This window comes from Notolepis coatsorum (genome assembly GCF_963971535.1).
Source record: "Notolepis coatsorum genome assembly, chromosome: 1".
Lineage (NCBI taxonomy): Eukaryota > Metazoa > Chordata > Actinopteri > Aulopiformes > Paralepididae > Notolepis > Notolepis coatsorum.
The window spans coordinates 24,696,355-24,721,151 of record NC_140165.1 but is presented as its reverse complement, the minus strand read 5'-3'; the positions used below and the strand labels follow the sequence as shown (position 1 = coordinate 24,721,151).

Here is a 24,797-nt window from a genome sequence, read left to right as displayed (position 1 = left end):
ACGTTCTGGAGAAAGCTGCAGAAAGAGATGAAAACATACTTATACATTAGACCATACTTTACTATGAATATGTGAATGAAAAAGTTTAACGTTGCTACACAATGAACAATACATATAGGACTTTGAATGGGCCCTAATAATGGCAATGTAGCAATAGAATTTAAAAAGTTATAGCCATGCAAAGAAGGGGTACTTCTCCATAGACAAATAGAGCCGGCAACCTATGGTATATCATGAATTTAACCCATGGCAACCAAAGTGTTAAAAAAAAATATATATATATATATATATATATATTTTTTTTTTTTTACCGTCACACATATAGACTGCCCTTCCACCTGAAAAATGTCAGGATAGAATTAAAATATTAGGTAAAGAGAGAGAGATGCCCCATATTCCATTGCCGTTTGCACGGCCTCCTCAGCGTGCCTCTCCGAGGACCGATATATTTTATGCATAGCGTGGGTGGTGATGATGATGATGATAGAAACTGCTGTGGCGCATACAGTTGAATTATTATTACACTCATTGAGGGACACGAAGAAGTCAAGTCCGATGGGATTTGGGAATCTCAAATACAAATCGGGATTGGAATAAAAACTGCATTTATATTAAACAATACAGAATATACAGCACTTCTTGGGGTCTGTAGGGTAAGCACTTATTCCCTCCCCCCTGAACATTAATGGAGATGTATGGGCCTTTTAAGTCAGTGATAAAAGTGTCTTTCAAGGATAAGTGAGCTCCTGCACTGATTATTATAGTTCAATATTCAATATTTGATCACCAAAACCCCCCAAAAAGCATAAAAAGGGGGCCCCCCGCCCAAAAGGGCCCTAAAAAATCGGGCTTGCGCGCTACGCGCGCTCGGTTAATATATACACACAAGTGTAGTGCCCTTTTCAGCCTTTGAGCACCTGCCCCTCTAAAGTCCTGTGCACATCCCTATGTGGACTACTGTACTATTACAGGTATTGAAAGGAATTTTATGAATAATTAAATATCTATACTTGGCGTCCCTGTATCAATACAGTATCGCCACGCAGTATCGCAATACTACTACGTATCGATTTTTCCCCCCACCCCTAATGTGAACCCCCCCGAAACAGCCAGTCCCCAAACACCCCACACATCAATCCCTACCACATCTCCATCCAAGACACACCGCCTGATAAAGCACGCCATAACCAAAGGAAAACACAAACAAAAGCCTGCGCGAGACTCACACCGCCATGCACGGCGACGAGAATGCCACCCCAGTGGGCCGCTACATCTCCCTGGTCCCAGCGCCCCCGCCACCAGCGAATACCATGCTTCTTCTACCAGAGTACCAACAAAGTCTAGCACTGTTTCAGTATAATCATTTATATTGTCTGTGTTTTCACAAAACACGCTCCAGTCTGTGCAATCGAGTGCAGCTTGGAGCGTGTTCTCTGAGTCCACAGACAAACGCGTAACTTATCGTGTCTCCACAGGAGCGTGCTTGAGACTCTGTTTATACTTTGGCATAAGAAAGATGGTGTTGTGATCAGATTTACAGAATGGGCTAAGACCCTGTGACTTATACCCATCCTTAAATTGCGAGTAGCAATGGTCTAATATATTCTCGCCTCTGGTGGGACAAGTCACATGCTGATAGAAGTTCGGTAAAACTTCTTTAAGATTTGCACTGTTAAAGTTCCCCGCAACCACAATAGCAGCGTCTATGTTAGCTGTCTGGAATTTGTTTACCTCGTTGTGAAGATCTGAAAGCGCTGCCCCAGTGTTGGCTTGAGGAGGAATATAAACTGGTTGGCCGAGCAGTGGTCCGATAGTTCATTCACGCTCCCTGGATCGCACCAGTTGTTATTGATCATGAAGGACACTCCACCACCTCTCCTTATACCTTACGGTGGACGGAGAAATTGTCGGCCGGCTGTATGGCATGGTCTGGGCCCTCTGGCGTCAGCCAAGTCTCAGTGAAGCAGAGGACGTTTCAGTCCCGAATGTCCCTCTGGAATTTGATTCTGGCTCTGATGTCGTTGGCCAGCAGTATGTTGGGGAGTGGTGGTCGGTGAGCCCGGGACCGGAGTTTGTTCCGAATGCCAGCTCTTTTCCCCCGACGTCTCCTATGCCTGGGGGGGTTGTTGTTACTCTGTCTTAAGAACTCCGCCGGCCATTGTTCGTCGGCGAGCCGGTCGGGAGAGAGCAGTCCAAGCGGTGAGTATATTCTAATCCAATGTCGATAAGTGACTGATGGTCATATACATTAAATGCACCAGCAGTTGGTACATCAAAAACACGTAAAACTATTAAATTTACCAAATAAAGCACAATCTCGACGAAGCCCACAGAGAGGCGGCCGGAGAGTGCGGCGACATTTTGCTGATCAAACAGACTATTTGTGTTATCTAAATATCTACCATGATGTACTATCCTTATGGCTCTTTTTTACAGTGTGCATGTCTTTTGTAATTTGCTTTTATAAGTATTTCCCCAAGAGGGCGGCTACGTGGCGTAGTGGGCAAGGCGCTCGCCACGAATGCGGAGACGCTGGGCTCGCCTGTTCGAGCCCAGCGCTCCACATTGCTTTCAGTTTAGCTGGTTGTTCATACTAATACACATTGGCCGTATTAGGGGGTGGGAAACTGATGGGTGGGGATCGGGCGTTGTGGACAGCGACTCCTACAGGTCGGTTGGTGCGCCTGCGCAGTAGAATCAGGAAGTGTCGGGGGCAGCGTGAGCCTCCCACGTGTTACTCCTCGCCACTGAGAGATCGAGCTGCGCAGGTGAAAAGATGCGACTGCTGTTACCTCAAGTACCCGAGGGGACTTGTGCTATGTATGACTTAGTCCACATTGCAGCCAGCTTGTGGGAGGCAAGAAACAGCGTTCATGACAGGGGCGGGTTGAATCGGATGATACGAAATTGGGATGGGATAAAATATAGAAAATGGGAGAAAAAGTGGATCAAAAACAAAAAAAAATAGTATTTCCCCAAGTTTCAACACAATATGATAGATATGGTACAATGAGTGTGCAATACAATGTATATCGTTTTCTGATTCAGGATATATCTAGTCTTGCCCAGTATACCAATACTTCTCGCTAACTTTGAACACAAATATTTTATGTGGGGTTTCCAGCTGAGTTTGTGGTATATTAAGCCAATTTATTTCACATCATAAATAGATCAATACAGTCTGTATTAATTAATGTTGTTTCTTTTTCAAATGTAGCCACGAGTAAACCCTAACCCTATCAAAACAGCAGTCAAAGTGTATATTTTCAGCACTATGTTTGTTTAGCAATGCTTTTTTCTTTTTCTTTTTTTTCTTTCTCAGATTTTCTGTTTTTCTCCCCCTCCAATTTAGTCGCCGTGCCAATTCCCCCCCTCCCCTACCTGGCTGCTGTATGCATGTTCTCCTACGAGTCGGTACAAGGGCGTCCCAAAGCCGACCACACGTTTCCTCCGATGCGTGTGGCGACTGCCAGTGACGTCTTTTCACTTGGCAGCGAGGACTCTCATTGGTGAAGTGTAACGCGTGGGAGGGCACGCTATCTCCACCAAGTCCTGCCCCCGCTGAGCAAGCGCCGAGACCTGACCTGTAGGCGTCGCTGTCCACAGCGCCAGATTCCCACCCACCAGCTTCCCACCCCCTAATACTGCCAATTGTATTAGTATGAACGACCAGCCAAGCTGGTAGCAACGCCGAGAGCTGGGCTCGAACCCAGCATCTCCTGCGTTGGTGACGAGCGCAATCTCCGCTACGCCACCTGACCGCCCTGTTTAGCAATGCTTTTAAGTGTTATATAATAGAATAGAGAATAGAAATACTTAAATTATCCCGAGGGAAATTTGACACTACAAATCGCTCACATTAAACATTTAGACAGAACAAAGTCACGAATAACAATAACAAAACAAATTGCCTAAGAATAAGAATAGAATAAAATATACAGTAAGTGACAGGTAAGGTAACTCCTGTGCGGTGTCCGAAACGAAAGTCCAAACGCTAGTTGTTGCCGCTTTAATGTTTGTGATCTTTTTGGGAAAATAACCCATACAAAAAAGTATGTATGATAGTAATTTCAGCTTTATCGTGGTGTCGGCCATTGTATAAATAATGTATTACCACGAGTGTCGTAGTGCTATTCTTGAAAGTGTGTGTGTGTGTGTGGAGTGGGCGGGGTGGGGGGGGGGGGGGTGCACACACACACATGATCAGGGGTTCCTGCCCAATAGAGGTGTCCTGATATATATGAACGTTATAAATGTAAACAAATTGCACTGTTGAGCTCCTAAAGTACTTGATGAAAATGATTTGATAGCTTTATATCCGCCTTATATCGTACATTTAAGAGTTAAATGGTGAGTTAAAAGCAGAAGCAGTGAGCTGCGCTACTATTGTGATTACATTACGATTCGCTGCCTACTGTATTCCTGATTTCACACATGTTTTTGTGACAGTGAATGTTCAGAGCTTCGTTCGGAAAAACACCCACGATGGTCCGAACCTTAGAAAATGTAATTTGGGCCACAGCCCTACAGGGATGAGATGGGGTTTGTTCACAACCCACAGCTTTAGGAAAAAACACACAGATATAAATCATGCCGAAGACCATCGTTACTCAGAAATAGTCGTTGCCGCTTAGTTTTAGGTCACTTGGAGATTTAGGACATAAGGAAATATCCTGCAGCTGACTGGGGGAAAAACCATAGGGGAAGACTACAAGGCTTGAAAACGGACCAAACCAAACTTTTCACAACGGTGTGAACGTTCAATGGTGGCCAGTGTTGGAAAGTAATTGCTTGATTTAACATGATGCACTAATAAAACAAATGTTTCAAACAATGTAAGCGCTCTGCTGACAGGTAGCATAACGGCAGTCAATAGGAACAGTGTCTTGCCTTTTCCCCCCAAAGTAGGCTTGGCAGCAAAGAAAAGCTGAAGTACGCGGATGTGCCGGTCTGATATTTTATCAGTATCAAAAGTTGTTCCATGGCAAATAGAATAGAAGAGAAAACTTTATTCATCCCGAGGGAAAACACAAAAGTCACAAATAAGAATAGAAATAAGCCTAAGAATAAAATACGGTCCGGGATATACATTTCCTATGGTACATTCTAATAAAAAATATAGAGTAAAAAGATACAGAGATATACAGTAAGTGTAAAATTGTACTGTGTTGGTTTAAAAGTAAAAGTAAAAGTCCAGGAAGATGGTAACTGTCACCCTGTGCTCAGTGATGCAGTGAGGCACGGTGATGCATTATAAAGTCTGATGGCTGTTGGAATGAAGGACTTCCTGTGCCGTTCAGTGCTACATCTTGGGAGTCTTAGTCTAGCACTGAACGTGCTCCTTCTGTAAATAGCCCGACAACCAATCAAATCAGTTAAACAAATGTTTTACTCAACTCAACTCAAAGTTTATTCATAGAGCACATTTAAAACAACTGCAGTAGACACAAGTGCTGTACAGGTCAATAAAAGCTAACACAGGGAAAACATACCATGGTATACAGCACAATACATAACAATATATAATGATACAAGAAATACGGTACAGAGATACATGTTTAAGATTGGGTGCCCAACTCAACCTGAGTTGAAAGCCAGGGAGAAGAAGTAGTCTTCAGAGAGGACTTAAAATTCTCTAGGGACTGGGCAGATCTAATCTGCCAGGGCAGGCTATTCCAGAGCCTATAGGGAGAGCCGCACCAAAGGCTCGGTCGCCTCTGGTCTTCAGCGTAGTCCTAGGGACAACAAGCAGCAGCTGATTGGCTGATCTCAGTGCTCGGGCAGGAGCATGAAAGTGAAGATGTTTAGACAAATACTAAGGTGCCACAAACAACAAAACCTTAAAATCAATTCTGAAACGCACTGGGAGCCAATGGAGTGAAGCCAAGACCGGAGTGGTGTGGTCACGCTGTCTCTTACCAGTGAGGAGACGGGCTGCTGCATTCTGCACAAGTTGCAGGCGATGCAAGAGTGACTGGTCGATACCAACATACCGGTACAGTGAGTTGCGATAATCCAACCGTGTGTTGAAAAAAGCATGGACTACCCTCTCTAAGTCACTGCGGGAGAGAAAGCCCTTTACCTTGGCTAGGAGCCGTAATTGGGGAAAAAATTGTTTTTATAACAGAGCTAACCTGATTGTCAAATTTAAAGGCGCTGTCAAAGGTCACACCGAGGTTTTTGACAGAGGAGCGGATGTTTGGCGTTAAGGGCCCCGGAAAACCAGCAGGATGATCTGATGGGTCATGCCCAAACAATAATAATCTCTGTCTTATTTCAATTGAAATTTTAAAAGTTTGTGTCAATCTAGGATTTTACATAATTTAAGCAATCAAGCAGTGGCCCAAACAATAATAATCTCTGTCTTATTTCAATTGAAATTTTAAAAGTTTGTGTCCATCTAGGATTTTACATAATTTAAGCAATCAAGCAGTGGCTGTGTAGAGTCTTTGTTATTAGATTTCAGGGGCAGATAGATCCGAACATCATCTGAAAAACAATGAAGAGAAATATTATGCTTCCTAAAAGCTTACCCCAACGGCAACAGGAAGAGTATAGGGCCCAGGATCTAACCTTGAGGGACACCAGAGATGAGAGGAGCTGTAGATGAGGAGAATTCCCCTAGATGGACAGAGACGTTCCGATCAGTCAAGTAAGACTGAAACCATAAAAGGACAGTACCTGTGATGCCTACACACTGTTCTAGATGCGATAATAGGATCCTGTGATCCAGTGTCGAAGGCAGCTGTCAAATCGAGCAGCACCAGAACAGCAGAGCTACCTGAATCGACAGCTAACATGACATCTTTAAAACCAATAAAAAAAAACACACACACACACAGATGGATGAACAATTATTATTATCTTGATATAACCTCTACATTATGACATCGTGCACAAGTATGGCCAGGCAGACTTTTTACAATTAAAGGCAAGTGTGTGTTAAAGGCGATGAGGGAGATGTATCCATTGAAACCACTAAAACCTCCCCAAGTAACAAAGCTAGCAACCAGTGGCAGTGGGCAGGTGCTAGAAGACAATATATTAATTATATTTTGTATTAAGAGGAGGGGATGTAGAGTGTGCTACAGTCTAATGCACATTGTCTAACTATGACATATAATGTATGTATGCTGCTATATACTTGTCTAACTATGATATATAATGTATGCTGCTATACTGTATACTTGTCTAACTATGATATATAATATATGCTGCTATATATTTATCTAACTACGATATATAATGTATGCTGCTTATACTTGTCTAACTATGATATAGAATATATTCTGCTATATATTTATCTAACTATGATATATCATGTATGCTGCTTATACTTGTCTAACTATGATATATCATGTATGCTGCTTATACTTGTCTAACTATGATATAGAATATATGCTGCTATATACTTGTCAAACTATGATATATAATGTATGCTGCTATATACTTGTCTAACTATGTTATACAGTAGAATACATGCTGCTATGTATCTATGATATAGAATGTATGCTGATATATGCCTAGACTTGGTTTATCATGTGCAAATACAATTTCCTTGCAAATAAAACAGGATCATAATTTGAGAAAAGTAAGGGGAATATAAATTATAGAAATACCACAATCCTTTATTTTAAGAGGAATAATTACATGTATGTTTGAACTTGTTTTCAGCTGTACCATCTAGTGCCAACACAAGACCTCACTATATACTGTGTACATTACAATATGGCAGTGGAAAATGAATCCTTTGACAGCCATTTAACATGGTGCAGCGTGGGCTGGAGCAGACCTTTGTGTCGTATTCTATCAGTGTAATGAGGAAAGTTACCATTGAGCCGTCAGCACAATTCAAATGTGCAAATACAATTTCCTTGCAAATAAAACAGGATCATAATTTGAGAAAAGTAAGGGGAATATAAATTATGGAAATACCATGGTATTTCTTTTGGAAATACCACAATCCTTTATTTTAAGAGGAATAATTACATGTATGTTTGAACTTGTTTTCAGCTGTACCATCTAGTGCCAACACAAGACCTCACTATATACTGTGTACATTACAATATGGCAGTGGAAAATGAATCCTTTGACAGCCATTTATCATGGTGCAGCGTGGGCTGGAGCAGACCTTTGTGTCGTATTCTATCAGTGTAATGAGGAAAGTTACCATTGAGCCGTCAGCACAATTCAACTCAATTAGTCTTTCAGCCATGCCACGTATCCAAGAGGGACCTCTATTGATTGTACTTTCCCTTTGAAATAGCTTGTTTGCAGTGTTCATGAACAAGTCCAGTCCATATTCAATCATCCACAAGGCCTTGTAAAGCCTTGTAAAGCCTTGTGAAGTCTTGTGAGGCCTTATGATGATTTGTGAAGCCCTGTGAAGGCTTGTAAAACCGTATGAAGCATTGCAACGCCTTGTAAAGCTTTGCAATGCCATGTGAAGCCTTGTAAAGCTGTGCAGTGCCTTGTGAAGCAATGTAAAGCTGTGGAATGCCTTGTAAAGCCTTGCAATGCCTTGTAAAGCCTTGTAATGCCTTGTGAATCTGTGCAATGCCTTGTGAAGCATTGTGAAGCTGTGGAATGCCTTGTAAAGCCTTGCAATGCCTTGTAAAGCCTTGTAATGCCTTGTGACGCCTTGTAAAGCTGTGCAATGCCTTGTGAAGCCTTGTAATGCCTTGTGAAGCCTTGCAAATCTGTGAAATGCCTTGTAAAGCCTTGTAATGCCTTGTGAAGCCTTGTAAGCCTTGTAAACCCCTTGATGGGTGCACACACTGAGTCTGACGTGGACGAGAAACACGTCACAGCTTCTCGTTGGCAGGCAACAGCTCTGTTTCCTGTGAGTTCCATTTATATCATAGGTCTATAACCGCCCTCCCACCCCTGTGGCTCTTGTCCAGCACATAGTTATTGCAAATTGCTGTAATAACCACCAATGAGCCATACATGGCTGTGAGGAATCCACACACCTGTCTTTTTACCTGAGGAATAACTGTATGGAGCACACGATTATCAAGAAAAATATGGCGTTCTTTGACGTCGGCGGCTGAAGGGATGACAGGCTTGTGTCTTTAAGGTTTTGCACATGTTCGTTTATACAGTTATTGAGAGTTAATGAGTTTGAATAGTCCTCCAATGATGTCATTGGAGGACACTGAAACCTTGTGTTAATTGCAGCTCAATAAAATTACATAGTTGAAAAAATAGCAAGAATTGTATTCATTGAGCTGTAATTAACACAAAAAAAAATAATTATCAAATATTTTTATTTTCTTTTTCTTTTTTTTCCAACATGAAACAAAACATATCACAATACAACAACAACAACAACAATACATAAAAAGACTTCCCAAGACAATAACTCAACACCACATGACAAGACAACAACTGATACAACTGTACAGTGATCATCCTACATGGACACTCGCTCGTTCTCTTCCCCCCCCCCCCCCCGCCTATCACAGACTATCACAATACATCACTCGAATCAAAACAAAAATGTCCAAACTTATATGCGTTCCCTCAACTTTGCCACTGCAGCCAACCAAATTGCGATATCAGATTCCCTAACCCCTATAACACGTGCCGTGGATATCTCCAAATAGATCACGTCAAGGTAGGTGAGAAACCATACCTTTGGACAGAGTCTGTCTGGGTGAAACCAACGTGAGGCAATAAATTTTTTTGTGGCTGTGAGGCCGGCCAAAATGAGTTTTTTCACCTGTATAGAGGTCGGTAATTTAGAGAGATCATTCAATAATAATACAGAAGGAGATACAGGTATGGTTAGAGAGAAAATGTCTGAGAGCTGATATGTAACATTTCCCCAAAAAATTACAACAGGAGGGCATTCCCAGTACATATGCATAAATGTACCTGTGGCGCCATTTGGACACAAGGTACATAGAGAATCAGGTCTGAGACCCATTGAATTCAATCGTCTAGGGGTTAAATAAGTCCTGTGAATAAAATGTAGATGAATCTGTTGGTGATCTGGGTTGTGTGAGGATAACCGAACATTTTCCCAGACTGCATCCCAATCAAAATCTACATCCAACTCCGGGACATCCTTTCTCCAAATCGTATCCAGGGGGAGCTCTTTATACGAGGTCATGAGTAAATGGCGATAAAAGTCAGAAACGAAGCCTCTCGATGTCTCTTTGTCATAAAATAATTTGTGAAAGCGGCGATGCACTAGTGGAGCGTCCCATGGCACGCCATGAGCCTTCAGAGCTGCTCTTATTTGTAAATAAAAGAAAAAGGAGGTTCCGGGGAGATCATATCCGTTGGATATATCCTGGAAAGAGCGGAGACCAGAGTTATCGAAGATATCCCCCAATGTGTGGATGCCTTTCTTTTCCCATCTAGGGTACCTAATAGGTTGTTGTCCAATAAGGAGACGATTGTTATTAAATAGAGGGGAATGCGTGTGCCATTGATGGCAGTTTGTACCCACTTTCTGAGTGTCACGCCAAGTTTGGATTGATTGATTGATTGATTTTTATTGTGGAGTAAAAGACAGCATCCAAGGGATAAAAACATGAGAAAGTGCAAGCACTTATTTCCATCATGGTCCCTGATTTTGGACATGGACAGACATCATAAAACATAGAGCATCATAATAAAACATACTAAAACAGAGCATCATAATAAAAACATAGAGCATCATAATAAAACATAGAGCATCAGAATAAAACATAGAGCATCATAATAAAACAAAGATCATCATAATAAAAAACAGAATAAAACATAATAGCAACCCCATACAAAAAAAGCACTTCCTACCCTCTCCTTCCTATGGCTATTCTATACTTCACTGGCTAGCCATTTCTTTGTGGCACGTCTAAAACTTCCCCCCTCTTCGATGTTTTTCAGGGCCACTGGAAGCTTGTTCCACTCCAGTGCTGCAGAATATAAAAATGTATTTGTGCCCATTAGGGAGTTAAATCTTGGCAGAATAAAATCCGTACTGCTCCTTCTAGTGGAGTATGAATGATTGTCACGGAATCGATTAAAATAATTAGATAGATATTTCGGACCTGTATTTTGAACTATCTTGTGTGTGAGACCTAATTTGATGTGAATTACCCTTTTATTGACCGGAAGCCAGTTTAGTTGCCTAAAGAAAGTTCACATGTGTGATTAGAGGGCCAAATCATAATTTACATTGTTTAATTGATATGTTGGTATACACAATATCCTGAAGTCTATATGGGGACACCAACTTCTCCTCCAATGGTCGCCAAGATACAGCTGCTTGAGCGTCAAACCAAGTGATCAAAGGTCTCAGAGAGAAAGCTTGAAAATAATATTTAAAGTGTGGAAATGCTAAGCCCCCATCGAGTTTACTCCTTTGGGCAGTTGATCTCTTCAAGCGCGGGCGTTTATTGTTCCAAACAAATGTATACGAGGCAGAGTGCAATTTCTGCCAGTAACCAACAGGAGGAGGTAACGGGGGCATGGAGCTGATAAAGTAAATTCTGGGTAAAATATTCATTTTAATTATTGACGCACGGGCCTGTAATGAATTTTTTAATTTGGACCATCTGTTAAAGTCATTCGTAATCCCGTCACCCAAGCTGGAGTAATTATACCTTACCATCTGGCTAATAGTGGGGAATATTTCAATCCCGAGACATTTAAAGTGCTCCACCATAAGTATGTTTGCCGGTAGGATGGTAGCCTTCGCAGGCTCATTAAGTGGAAGAAAAGCAGATTTTGTACAGTTGATCTTAAAGCCGGACAGGCTGCCAAATTCATCTATCACGCAGAGCAGATGAGGTAGAGAGACGGAGGGATTTTGCATAAACAGGAGTACATCATCTGCGTATACGCTAATATGGTGATGTGTGCCCTGAATTGAAATAGGAGATATAATTTGGGATTGTCTTATGTATTGAGCTAGGGGTTCGAGGGATAAAGCGAAGAGTCCGGGACTAAGAGGACAACCCTGTCTAGAAGAGCGTGAGACAGAAAAGAGTGGCGAACAGAACTTTCCCGTTAAGATCATGGCCGAAGGCTCAGTGTATAGAACTTTGATCATATGAATGAAACCCCTCACCCAACCCCATCCTTCTGAGAACTGCCCATAAGTAAGACCACTCCAATCTGTCAAATGCCTTCATTGCATCCAAGGACATGACCGCTGTAGGGGCTGCAATATCATTGCTGCCATTAATCATGTGCAGTAACCGTCTGATGTTGTCAGTAACCAGGCGGCCTCTTATGAAGCCGGTCTGATCAGGGTGAACTAGAGATGTCAGGTGCTTTTGAAGTCTGGTGGCTAGAACCTTGGCATATAGCTTAAGATCGGCTCCGAGGAGACTTAGGGGCCTGTAGCTGCCACATTCGGTGGGGTCCTTATCCTTCTTGAGTAAAACAGTTATAAGCGCCATATTGACACCTCTAGAAAAATTGCCCTCTTTGATTGAGTGTAAGATCATTGAGAGTAATAAGGGACCGAGTACATCCCAGAATGCAAGATAGAGTTCCGGTGGAATGCCGTCCCATCCGGGAGCCTTGCCCCGTTACATATCCGCAATCGCCTCTCTAAGTTCAACCAGCGTGATAGGTGCAGCTAACAACCTAGCACTATCTTCTGAGATCTGTGGTAGGTTGATTTGATCAAGAAAATCCTCCAGCTTGGTATGATCAAAGACCACCTCTGACTTGTACAGGTTGGAATAAAAACAGCGAAATGTATCATTAATCTTTTTGGGGTTGGTGGTTACCTCCCCCTGTTGGTTCTTAATGGAAGGGATATCCGCAAATTGCTCACTGGCACGTATCTTCATAGCTAGTAGGTGACTAGGCCTGGAGGCGTGAAAGTAGTAGTGCTGTCTTGTTCTGTGCATCTGAAATTCAGATTGTTGTCTTAAAATGGAGTTAATCTCTTTTTTCACTACCTTAATTTGAAGCTCCAGTCGACTAGAGTAGTTGTGCTGCAAGGAAGAGATCAACATGGCTTGAAGCTTTTCCAGTTCCTCTAGCTTGGAGAGATGTCCCTTGCAGAGATTAGATGCAAAGAGAGTAGTGTTACTTCTGATAAATCCCTTAACCGAATTCCATCGGATTCTGGGGTCCTGTACAGAGCCAACATTAAACTGTAGGAATTCAGTGAGCTTCTCTTTAAATTGCAAGTTAAACTCTCCATTTTTCAGAAGTGTTGAGTTAAAACGCCATCTAGGAGCACGGGATGTTATTTTACTGAGTGAACTTTTGAGGAGGATACCTTTGTGGTCTGAAAGTGCTATGGGCAATAAGTCAACATCAAAGCTATCAAAGATATGTGGGGAAGAAAAAACATAATCAATTCTGGAAGAGGTCTTATGTCTCGACGAGAAGAAGGAGTAATCCCTCACGGATGGGTTGAGCGAACGCCACATATCAATTACCCCTGTGTCCTTAGACCAGGCCTGTAGGGCTGTGGTAGCTTGCTTCTGATCAGAGTTTTCCACGTGATTGGATCTATCGATCAATGGATCCCAAACTGCATTAAAATCGGCTCCTACTATTAAAGAGTAATCAGGTAGTTTCAACATAGATGAAGTTAGTACAGCATAAAAGTTAGCGTCATACAAATTAGGGGCGTATGCAGAAATTAGCGCAATTTTCCGGTTAGAGCATTCTATTTTAGCAATAATGATTCGACCATTTGCATCAGACCACACATCTAACAGTTTAATATTCAAATTTGTCTTCGCTATTATGGCTACCCCTCGGGCCTTGGTGCTAAAAGAAGAACTTATGTTATGATAAAATCAGTGATGGGCAAGCTACTTGGAAAATGTAGCAAGCTACACTACAAGTTACTCTCGATTAAATATAGCTCAACTACAATGGAAGCTATCCCCAGATAAATGTAGCAAGCTACACTACAAGAATATGGCAAAAATAGCTAGCTACATCGGCACTACTTTTTTTTTTTTTTTTTTACTTCATGATCAAGTTTCCATCAAACAAATAGACAGGCAAAATAAATGCTCAGTTTGATTGTTTATTATAAAACTGAAACAAGCCCTCGGTCTGGCTTTTTGTGTCATCCTTTTAACATGAACTTGTATTATGTACAAAATCCAGGAAGGCAAGTTTAGCTGGGTGCAGCCTCTACAAAAGAAAAGAAAGAGACCATTTGGTTTGATCAGTTTTTATAGTATAGTTTGTTGATTACTTTTGATGCAGTAATGGTCTTTTTCTTTTCTATTCTATCTTTATGTATTATTTATCCCTAAACTCTGCATCTTCTGGCTGCCTGATACCCTCTCCTAGCTGAAACCTGCCCACTTTATCAACCAAAAACACACTTCTTCAATATCTGAATTTTAACTAATAATAACTGTCTTACTGCATTTTACTATTATGCTACCATGTCTATACTACCACCAACTATGCTAATATGTCTATACTACTACAGTACAGTATGTACTCAAGAGTATAACACTCAAGCTCGACACTGCTAGACAAACAATACTACTTATCCTTGGCTGCTAGATGTACCACTCACTCCTGCTGACTTGTTGTACACAATTTGTAAGTTGCTTTGAATGAAAGCGTCAGCTAAATGACCAAATGTATTTAAATATGTAACTCACAAAACATTCCATGGCCCCAAAATCATGTGGGGACCCCCCCTGGGGGTCCTGACCCACAGGTTGAGAACCACTGCTCTAGGTGATATTTTCCCTCTTAGTGTATGTACTATTTATGGTAGTTTGTTTTTACTTTTCTCCACCCCCATAATATTGTTCATTTTCTGCCTACAGTGAAACATGTTAGTTAAATCTGTTGACAAAAAGTGCACTGACTTGTGTGCTGTTTGGGAAAGCTTTTCATCAGCTTACCTGAATATATGTGTTCTCAAGTTAGTGCTGGGCGTGTGGGATGTTGAGAGAAGCTTCGTTTTTGGCGGACACAATAAACACATATGTTGTTGTTATTGACATCATCTTCATCAATGCCATCAGCCCTGGAAACATCGAATCCTTCTGCTATTTCGCGCGGACTAACGGTTCGTTCATTCATTCATGGTCTACTCTGTGTTTAGATTTTTTTTACTTCCTGGTTTGCCGAGCTGGAGTGGCATGTCCCGCCCTATCCTGCCTCTGATTGGCCTACCCAGAATGTTTTGGCCTAATCGTGAGTCGTCATACTCATATGTAAACCAACCAACCAATCATAGTGGGTTTTCTCCAATAGCATCCAGCTGCAGGACAGAAGAACACGACACTCTCAGGACCGAAGACACTCTTTTTTTTTTTGTGTCTGTTTCTCCGGATATGTAGCGTGTAGCGTTTTGCTGATGCTACGGCACTACTTGATTAGAAAACTAGCTGCGCTACAGAGATCACTACTTGATTCAAAAGTAGCGACGCTACCATCACGCTACTGAAAAATGTAGTTAAGCTATGTAGCGTCGCTACTTGTAGCTAGCTACTGCCCATCACTGGATAAAATGTATTTGCCAATTTTTCGTTATCCGCCAATAAAAGATGCGTTTCACTTAGTAAAGCCAGATCCACTTGCTTCCTTTTTAGCCACGTTAGTACACTTGTGCGTTTATGTGGTATATTGAGACCCCCTGTATTCCAGATCAGGATATTCAAATTAGCCATAGTCTAAAAAGGATGCAGTCTGATTGAATGTAATTCGTTTGGAGTAGAAAACTATAATAGATACATATTCACTTGTTAAGGTTCCATTGAGTACCGAGCGTGAGCGTGAAAAGAAAAAGAAAACAGAGCGAGTCGACTGAAAAGAAAAACAAAAAACAACACAATCCCCCATTCCCTCCCCCCTCCCCCCCACTACTATAACTTCTCGTATCCGGAGATTAAGCTGCATCCCACCTGGTCGTCTGCAAACTAAAACGCAAACAGCCAGGTAAAAAGCAGACTTCCTTCTCAGTGGCTACACGCCACACTCCCACAACAATAACAAAAAATGTATAATTAAATGCCTCTTAAAAGTAGAAGAAAATAATAATAATAATAACAATAATAATTATTATTATCATTATTGTTAAACGTAGTGGTTTAATTACGTTTAAACAAAGAGTTCTAGAACAGGATCAATAGTAATGTTAATGTTAAGATAGAGATACATAAACATATATGCACATACACACACACCTACAACTGAATGATAGCAGAATGATAACAAATGGGCAGCACATCCTGCAAACTGGGGAGGGCGCAACATTGACTATTAGTCTGTTATTTCTTAAAGTTCGCTCTTAAAACTCAGAGCAGAGGGTACCTGCCAATGTACAGTTTCCTCCCCCTCAAATGTATGTATTCTCCTGTATGTCATAAATGTATGGTTGCCACAGCACTATATATCTGCATGTAACAAATGTCATGAATTAAGATTGAAAATGAAAATGAAGCTAAATAAATTAAATGCATTCCTACATGCTGCACATACATACGCTGTAAATGGGCTTTTGGGTGAAATAATAATAAGTGCATGCTTACACCTGCAGCCCAAGCATATACGCAAAAAAATATATACAGAAAGAAAAGAGAAAAAGACTTTAGATGAAAGAATAAATGCTGTATTCGTGTTGCGCTTACAAACGCAGTGGGGCTTTAAGCTAAATAAATTAAATGCATTCCTATACATGCTGCACATACATACGTTGTAAATGGGCTTATGGGTGAAATAATAATAAGTGCATGCTTAAACTGTGCATTCACACACACACACACACACACACACACACACACACACACACATACACACACTGCACGAATGCATGTGCACTCACACACATTCATGCAGCCATGTGCATGCATTTGCAAACGTAACACCACCCTAATTGTCAAAAACTCGCATACTTGGAGAGCCAATAACATGATGGCCACATGTAGCCTATAAAGTATGTCCACAGTATGCTCGAATAGGCTTTAGATTAAATAATAGGAAGTAGATATGCATGTGTGCTCACACACACACACACACACACACACATAGGCTTTAGGTGAAATAATAAGTAGATATGCATGAATGCACACACACACAAAAGCATGCAAACGCAAGATTCAAGAAAGAGAAAGATGAATAATGTGTTTTAGTCATATGTTCGGCAGATTGACGTGCAGAATTTAAACCCTAGTAGTTAATTTAATGAGTTTTGGTCTGTGAGACAAAGTCAAGAACAACAGTCTGGGCTCGTGACAATGTTTTTAAATACCTAAGCCATATATCTTTGCTAAATTAATATTATGAGTCTGTTAGACAGTGTGCGCGGCCCAGTCAGGCCCGGTAATCGGGCCTCCGATCACGGCGTCGACGTATAAGGCTATGTGCATGAAATGAGCCTTGAAACTAAGAAGATTAGTGTGACAAACTGCAGTTTTTACAATATTCGTTTTGATAGACTATTATTATACTTGAATCACAGAGTTTGCATACTTTATTTAATTGTCACACGAAAACGTATAATAACAAGCTGCAATAGTAATGCAAATAGTTTAAAAAAAGAGAACAAGTGATAATAATAATAATAATAATAATAATAATAATAATAATAATAATAATAATAATAATAATAATAATAATAATAATAATAATATTAATAATAATAATAATAATAATAATAATAATAATAATAATAAACAAAACCCGCTAATGAACCTATAGTAGGACAGTGTTGACAAATGGAACGAAACCATTCAGCTGCACTGCATGCACATATTGATCAAACGGCAAACACAACCAAGTTGACTGCTCTAATTCAACGCAGTAGATCATTAATTAAATATATTGGTATAAATATTCAGTAGGCTCCTATGCAGTTATTTAGTGATAGTTTCTCCTCCAATATTAGTAGTAGGCATAGCCTATAGTATAGGTGAAAAAAAATTAAATAGAGAAGAAACAGTTCAAGTGTTCAGAGAACAGTCACTTAGCTGATCCGTCGTTTGTCCGCTGCATGACTGGCCTTAGTCTTCAACAGTTGCTGGGCCACTTTTATTCGCTTTTGGAAGGAGATTGTTCTCTTTGAGAAATACATCAGCATCCTCCTTTGAGTGACACATTATTTGCTTCCCTTTGAAGTCGATCTGTAACGATGAGGGCCAGCGCATTCTGTAGACAATGTCATTGTCTTGTAGGGCGATTTTGGCCTCAAGAAACATCTCTTTCCTCTTTTTCTGAATAGCCGTGGAATGTCTTGGAAGATTTGAATTTTCACGTTTTCAAATGTGAGGGAGCGCTTCTCTCTGGCCAGCTGTTGGATCTTGTTCTTCTCCTGGAGACGGAGAAAGCGAACCCAAACATTACGAGGTGGACGGCCTGCGGCTGGGCGCGTGTTTGGGGCCCGGTGCGCTGCTTGTAGTTCAATGCGCCTCGGGAGGGGAGCGTTGGAGCCGAACAGGTTCGAAAAGAAAGTCTCGAAAAAGGCGATTGGATCGGGACCTTCTCTCCCCTCGGGAAGACCGTGGATTTGAAGGTTAAAGTTAAACCTTCTACTGCGGTTTTCCAGGTCAGTATTTTTCTCCGTCAGATATATGATTTCTTTTTCAAGTTTTTGAAGCCGGCTGTCAGAGTGTTGGGTGTGGTCCTCGACGTCACTGATCCGCTGTTCCATTGTATCGACTCTTGTTGTCAAACCTGTCAGCTTACCATCCATAGCTGTCAAGGCAGATTGAATTTTATCCACTTGGTAGGCAATTCTGTTTGAGACATCAGTCCCGTCTTTAATTGCCTTCATTAGGTCACCAAGATTTAATGCCGCTGAGTCTGTCATGACTGTTGGCGGCGTGTGGGATATTTGTAGATATCCTGATGAAGAATGTCTCAGTCAACCGAGGCTTGGATAATAACAAGGTTTATTAACCAAACAGATAGAATACATAGAGAGAATGGCTGAGGCTCTCGCCCCAGGTGATCAGCTGAAATTACCCAGGTAAGAAGCCTGGATAGATCTCAAGAGGAGATCTATATAGTTAACAGGAGGGGGTGTGGTCCCATTTGATAGGTCAGATGGGGGGGGGGGGGTACAGGTAATGGGGACACAGGGGAGGGGAGTGTCTTATTCCACAGAGAGGGGGGGGGCACAGGTAAGGGGATATAGGGGAGGGGACTATATTTACATGAGAACATACATATTATACCACAATACTCACTTTTCTTTCTTATAATGTGGGTGAGATTAATGTATAATATACCAGGATTGTTTGGAACAGGTAAAAGTGAAAATAGAAAACAATTAAAATAGTTAAAAATATAATTATTTACATACATGATTCATGACATGATCGACTGGACTGCGGTCTGTGTTATTTTGATATCAGAGATGTGGGAATAGATATCACCCTTTTCTTTTATTAATCGCTCAAAATACCTATATCAATGAGTGGTTCTCATCTCTGATATCAAACAACAATTAACATAATCATTAGAAGCTATCGCTGTGCAAATATCTTGGCATACCTTCAGTCGTTCATGTCGTGACTCTGGGGAGCTAATGTGATCGTTGTGCATACAGGCATCGTAATAAACCAATTAAATACATGCACTGTCTGTGTGGTCAGAGTGCACAGGGTAAAAAAACAAAATTGTGTTCATAATTATTAGGAATCGGATTTACACATAAGGCTAATGTGTACAAAAACATTTTAACAACCGTTAACCTGGTGGTTAATAAAACTAACATGATTGATTATGGGAAACTGTTCACAAATATATATATATTTTTGCACATTTTGTGATGATTCTTGATGAAATTACTTAGGATCCAGTTGTATTTAATCTGAGTTTGAGTGTCACTTTCATCTGTGATTGCCTCAGCTTTGTTGGTCTTTACTTAGAATCAGGCAATTTTCTCCATTTCTTCTCTATAAATGAGGAGATAAAACGTCTTATGCATCGCTTCTGTATGTAATTCTAGTGCATATACTATCAATGGTTCACCATACAGGTGCAAAACAACGTTACATGTCCTCTTCTATGAGAGAATAAAACAACTGATTCTTTCTTGTCTGACAATACAATTTTGTAACCTAAGTAATTCTAATGTGATGTAATGTGATCATGTGGTCACTTCTTCCTTCAGCAATACATTTTAGCTCATTATTACTAACCATTGTTAATGCTTTCTCATTGATTTCTTTTCATCACATCCCTAGTTCATCGTTTTGCAGATACATACAATTGTGTGAAAAGTTTCCTGCTTGTGAAGGTATTAATCTGAATGATGTTGCGTCGTTGTTGACAAGGTGTTCTCTGTCGGTCGTGTGGCAGGGCCAAACAGTAACACATAAAAATTAAATAAATACATACAATAGACATTACGCTAATGTGTCAAAATAAAATTGAAAACCGTTAACCTAGTGGTTAATATAAAAGGTGATTATGATAATCGTTATGCATTGTTCTGTGGTCAAAACAAACTTGGTGTCTTGGAACAATCCAACTGGTTCTGCCCTGTTTAACAATATAATTTTTTCAATGTGACTCTGTGATCATTCCTTATTGTTATTATAAATTGGTTATTGCAATCTTATTGGTTGTATTTCATCATATTCTTAGTTCATAATTTTCTTGATACATATGAACTTTGTGAAACATCTCTTGTTTGTGAATCTGACAGTTGCTGCGTCGCTGTTGACCATCTGTTCTCTGCCAGGGATGTGTCCTTCTGTGGTGACCTGCTGTGTGTTGAACGTATCGTACATTCAGTTGATGTTTCTGTGAGCCTGTCGTGTGGCAGTAAGACAGTAAAAAGTAAATAAATACATAACAATTTTGGACAATGTGTATTCAGAAGTCTCTTCGTCCACAGGTCTCATTTGCTATGTGTCTCTTCTTGACGATGCAGTCGGGAATATTCACTGGTCGCCGTCCATTCCCTGTCAAGGGTCACTTGTCTGCGCTGCTCTCCATCACCACCACATGTCTGCCACTGTGCTCACGCTTGGCTCCCATCAGGCCCAGAGACATGGTGGTCAGGGCGTTTTTTTTTAATGTGTTGTGCTGGTTTCGCTGTCCTCTCCTCGTCATTGCGGTACCACTTGATGGAGGGCGAGGGCCCGCCGGTGTAGTGGCTAGTCAGTAGGACGCTCTCTCTCACACGGATGACAATCTTGTCATGGGAATCCACCTTGATGGTCGGGGCTTTGGTTCCCATCTGCAGGTGATGGGTTTGGTCTGCAGTGCCGGGGTGGAGGCCGTCAAAGGTTGATCTCCTCTTCGTCAGTGTCTCCTTGGTCAGTCTCCTTCGTGGTCCTCTGCTCCACTTTTTTTGGGGATGTCTGTGATCTGGGTTGGATGGTTCTCCCACGGTTGTTGTCGTCGCCTCTGGTTGTGTCCGCAGCTCCTTGGTTCAAGTCACGCGTCGTCTCATTCGTCCTGTCCTCTCACCAATTCGTGATCTGAGGGTGATAAACACTGCCTTAGAAAACTCCTCACATAAATGATTCAACGCCTTTCTGCTAAAGTGGAAAATCATTTTGGGATTAATTCAATTCATTGTAAATAAAATCACTTAATTGACAATAAGAAATGCAAGCCAATTGCATTAGCAGTGATTCTTTACGTCAAGAAGGTCACATTCACTACAATTTTATCAGATTTTGTATCTAACTAGATCTTACAGCATTAGGCTTTAAATAAAATTTGTAAATGAATGGCCAAAGTCTTGAATCAGATAAAATAGTCTGTGGTGTTAAATTGAAGTTGATCTTACCTCAGGCCGCGTACGATGGTGTGCTTCTTCAAGATACTTACCTTGCCATGACTTCTCGGTTGTTCTTCACATCTCAGTGTGGCTCATCATAGCATAGCATGGGGAAAAAACATAAAATCTAGGTAGCCAGTTAATTTTGCATAAAAAACAATCATTTCTTATCATCTAACCCTAACTAACCTTACTGTCATGCATTTGTCCTAATAAACTAATCTACACTGTAGCACTCAACACTTTGATGACCATTGTTACTCAGCTGATAGAGGTGTGCCTTGCCTGATGTCCTGTCGTACAGAACCTGTGAGTCGCTTTGGATAAAAGTGTCAGCTAAATGATCAATGTTGTTGATATCTTGTACATTTAGATAATTGTGCTGCAATTTTGGTGGTTGATAATTTTGCAGTCGTGGAAAGTACTTGCAATTTGCAAGGAGTTAGTGGTTAAGCAGAGAATAGAAGGAGGGGGATAGTATGTTAAATTGTTTTCATCATTGATCTTTCATCTCAGGCACTTCTACTTTGTTTGGTTTTATTCAGAATTCATATCTCTAATTTGTGTGCCTCTTGAAAAGAGATGATGAAAACAACTGGTTAGTTATTGTTAGTATGGGAATTAGGTAGACTTTCATGACTGCAACATCATCATTTGTGTCTGATTTCATGTTTAACTAAGTGGTTCTCTGTTGGTCCACCAAGTCTGTGGTCAGAGTGTAGGCATACCCTGTGGGTTTCAAGTGCCCATCCAATGGTGTCTGCTATCGTCGTCTCTAGGTGTGGTCAGAGTCCTCTCTAGGCATTTGCATTGTTTTGTCTCCCAAGTGCCCACTCTGAAGAATTTACATGTGGATATTTGGATGTAGATTTGTTCCAAATGGTCAATCGATTGTCTCTCAGCTCTGCACTGTCTCTCGGTTGACATGCAAATTGTTGGATTTTCTGTCTTTTGTGATACAATTTGGGTGTAGTCATTCACTGTTTTGCATCTCGCCTCAGAGCCAGATCTGTAAATACAAACACATGTTAATTTTCCACTCTTTTCTAAGACCATCTGTTCTCCTTGATTGTCTGTGAGCTTAACAAAACATCAGCTATTTCTCATCCATCCTGTCCTAGGATGTAATGATAGTGTTTATCATTTATCAATCATATCGCATATGTACACAAGCATCATATGAATGTGGACCCACACATTTTGAATCATGTTTAAAATGTCTTACAATGGAAAGGGCTAGTTATCTTTCATTGGTTCTTTAGATAAACACATTAACTCAAGTGAATATAACCTAAACATCTTACTTTTAAACATATCTATGTTGTTTGTGTTCCAAGTTTTCAACATTGAAAGCTTATAAAGCCTAATCTAACGCTGTTTATGTGGACTACAAGGTACGCCCACAGATGTATTATAATTCTGAAACAGACATTGTAATTAGCTTTATGTGACTTATAATGTGTAAATTAAAGCAACATAAACACTCAAGTGATCTGAGATAGTTGTAATTTACTGTAACTGAGATGATAGTTGTGTACCACAAACAGTACTGAATTTGCAAATCTGGTATGTCATAAATGTACAGATGTAGCAGTACTGACTATCTGTATGTCATGTATGTCATAATATGTTCTGATAAATAGAAAATGGGGGACCCTGATGTAAACAAGACTAAAGTCTCTCTCTGGTCTGCATCCCCTTAACAATTGTGTGTATTGAGCTGTACTGTATTGTACCCATTCTGCAATCTGTTAATAAAGTTTTCAATCAATCAATCAAAGCATCTATATTTATGGTTTTCATACTCACCGGGGAAAGCTGCAATGTTCGGTTCGTTTCTCCGGTGGTCTGGGATGGTGCAACCTGCATCTCGCCACTGCAACTCAACATTTTCCAATGGCAGCGCGCACATATATATACAAATAAAACATATACTACACGTGGATTTCACGCACCCTTGGCCTTGGGCACATTACACTTTACGTTCGCTTATGGATAGTTTAATATAAAATAATAACTTCACGGCGCGCATAGCGTCACGTCATTGCTCCATGCGACGTTCGTGTGTTCTCATTCACCTCGGAAATAACGCTTTGCAATTCATACAGTATTTTTCCACGAGCTCTCAATAGCCTGGAATTCCTATACCAGCGTTTTGTTACCGAATGAACGCGTCTGTGCATATGTGAAACGTAAACAAACTGAAACGATAAAACTATACTTCCCCAAATGGCCGTTCCCGTGGGCCGGTGTTCTGCGGAATCCGGAAATTACTATCCTAGTTTGTTCCCGTGAACTGCACTTCAATGTTATTCTTTGTATAACGGTAACTCGTCTCTCAATGCTCGTCGCGCTATCCGCAGCCGGTTCTTGACTCAATAAAGCAACGCGACGGGTCCTATAATACTTGTGCACATACAAACGAGACTTAAACAGACAAACAAACATTAATACATATAAGTTAACGTGTGTGTATATCTGACTGTATTGGATCGCTTTACGTTTAGTCGGCCAACATCTGTTGCGACAAGGCATTCATACCCTTGATATATAACTACACATCGTTATTAAAATCATAACGACCGAACCTGACTTCGAAATTTACCAGCGATATATTAGATTATATATACCTTTTAATCATACTCTCGGCCTCTTAACCCGCGACTAACGTCCTGTTTAATGTACTTTCCGCGACTGATGTCCCGTTTAATGTACATTTACGTACTCCCGGGACATCGCGTAATCATGTACTAACTAGGACATCGCGTGATCATCTTCCCGCTATCTGTATTGATCAATTGGTTAATTTAATCCAAAATACATCGTTTTCAGGAAATGGAAGAGATTGTGAGCTTAGTTTGAGGTTGAAACAATGAATATTATGACGCTACTCTGGTAATTTCTAATTATGATTCTATCAGCTTCTCGGTCCTACTTCCCGCCTCTTTGCAAAGGAATCACAGAACGTTTTTTAACAGAGTAGCGTTTTCAAGGATATCACATCTAATAAGCCCACGTTTCTTGCCTTGTTGCCTATTTTTTAGTCTGAATTAGACTTGGGGTAGCAATCCAACAACCTGTATTGTGTGCCTTAACTTTTGGTCGGCTCCGACTC

The 24,797-nt window shown here is 40.7% G+C and overlaps 1 protein-coding gene across 1 annotated transcript in view; it reads right to left on the bottom strand.

Annotated features, from left to right (window-relative positions):
- cckbra (cholecystokinin B receptor a) overlaps window positions 1–24,797 on the bottom strand; it is a gene marked incomplete at both ends in the record, with an annotated part of 243,643 nt that overhangs the window by 153,325 nt on the left and 65,521 nt on the right. The gene's annotated exons all lie outside the window — the stretch shown is intronic.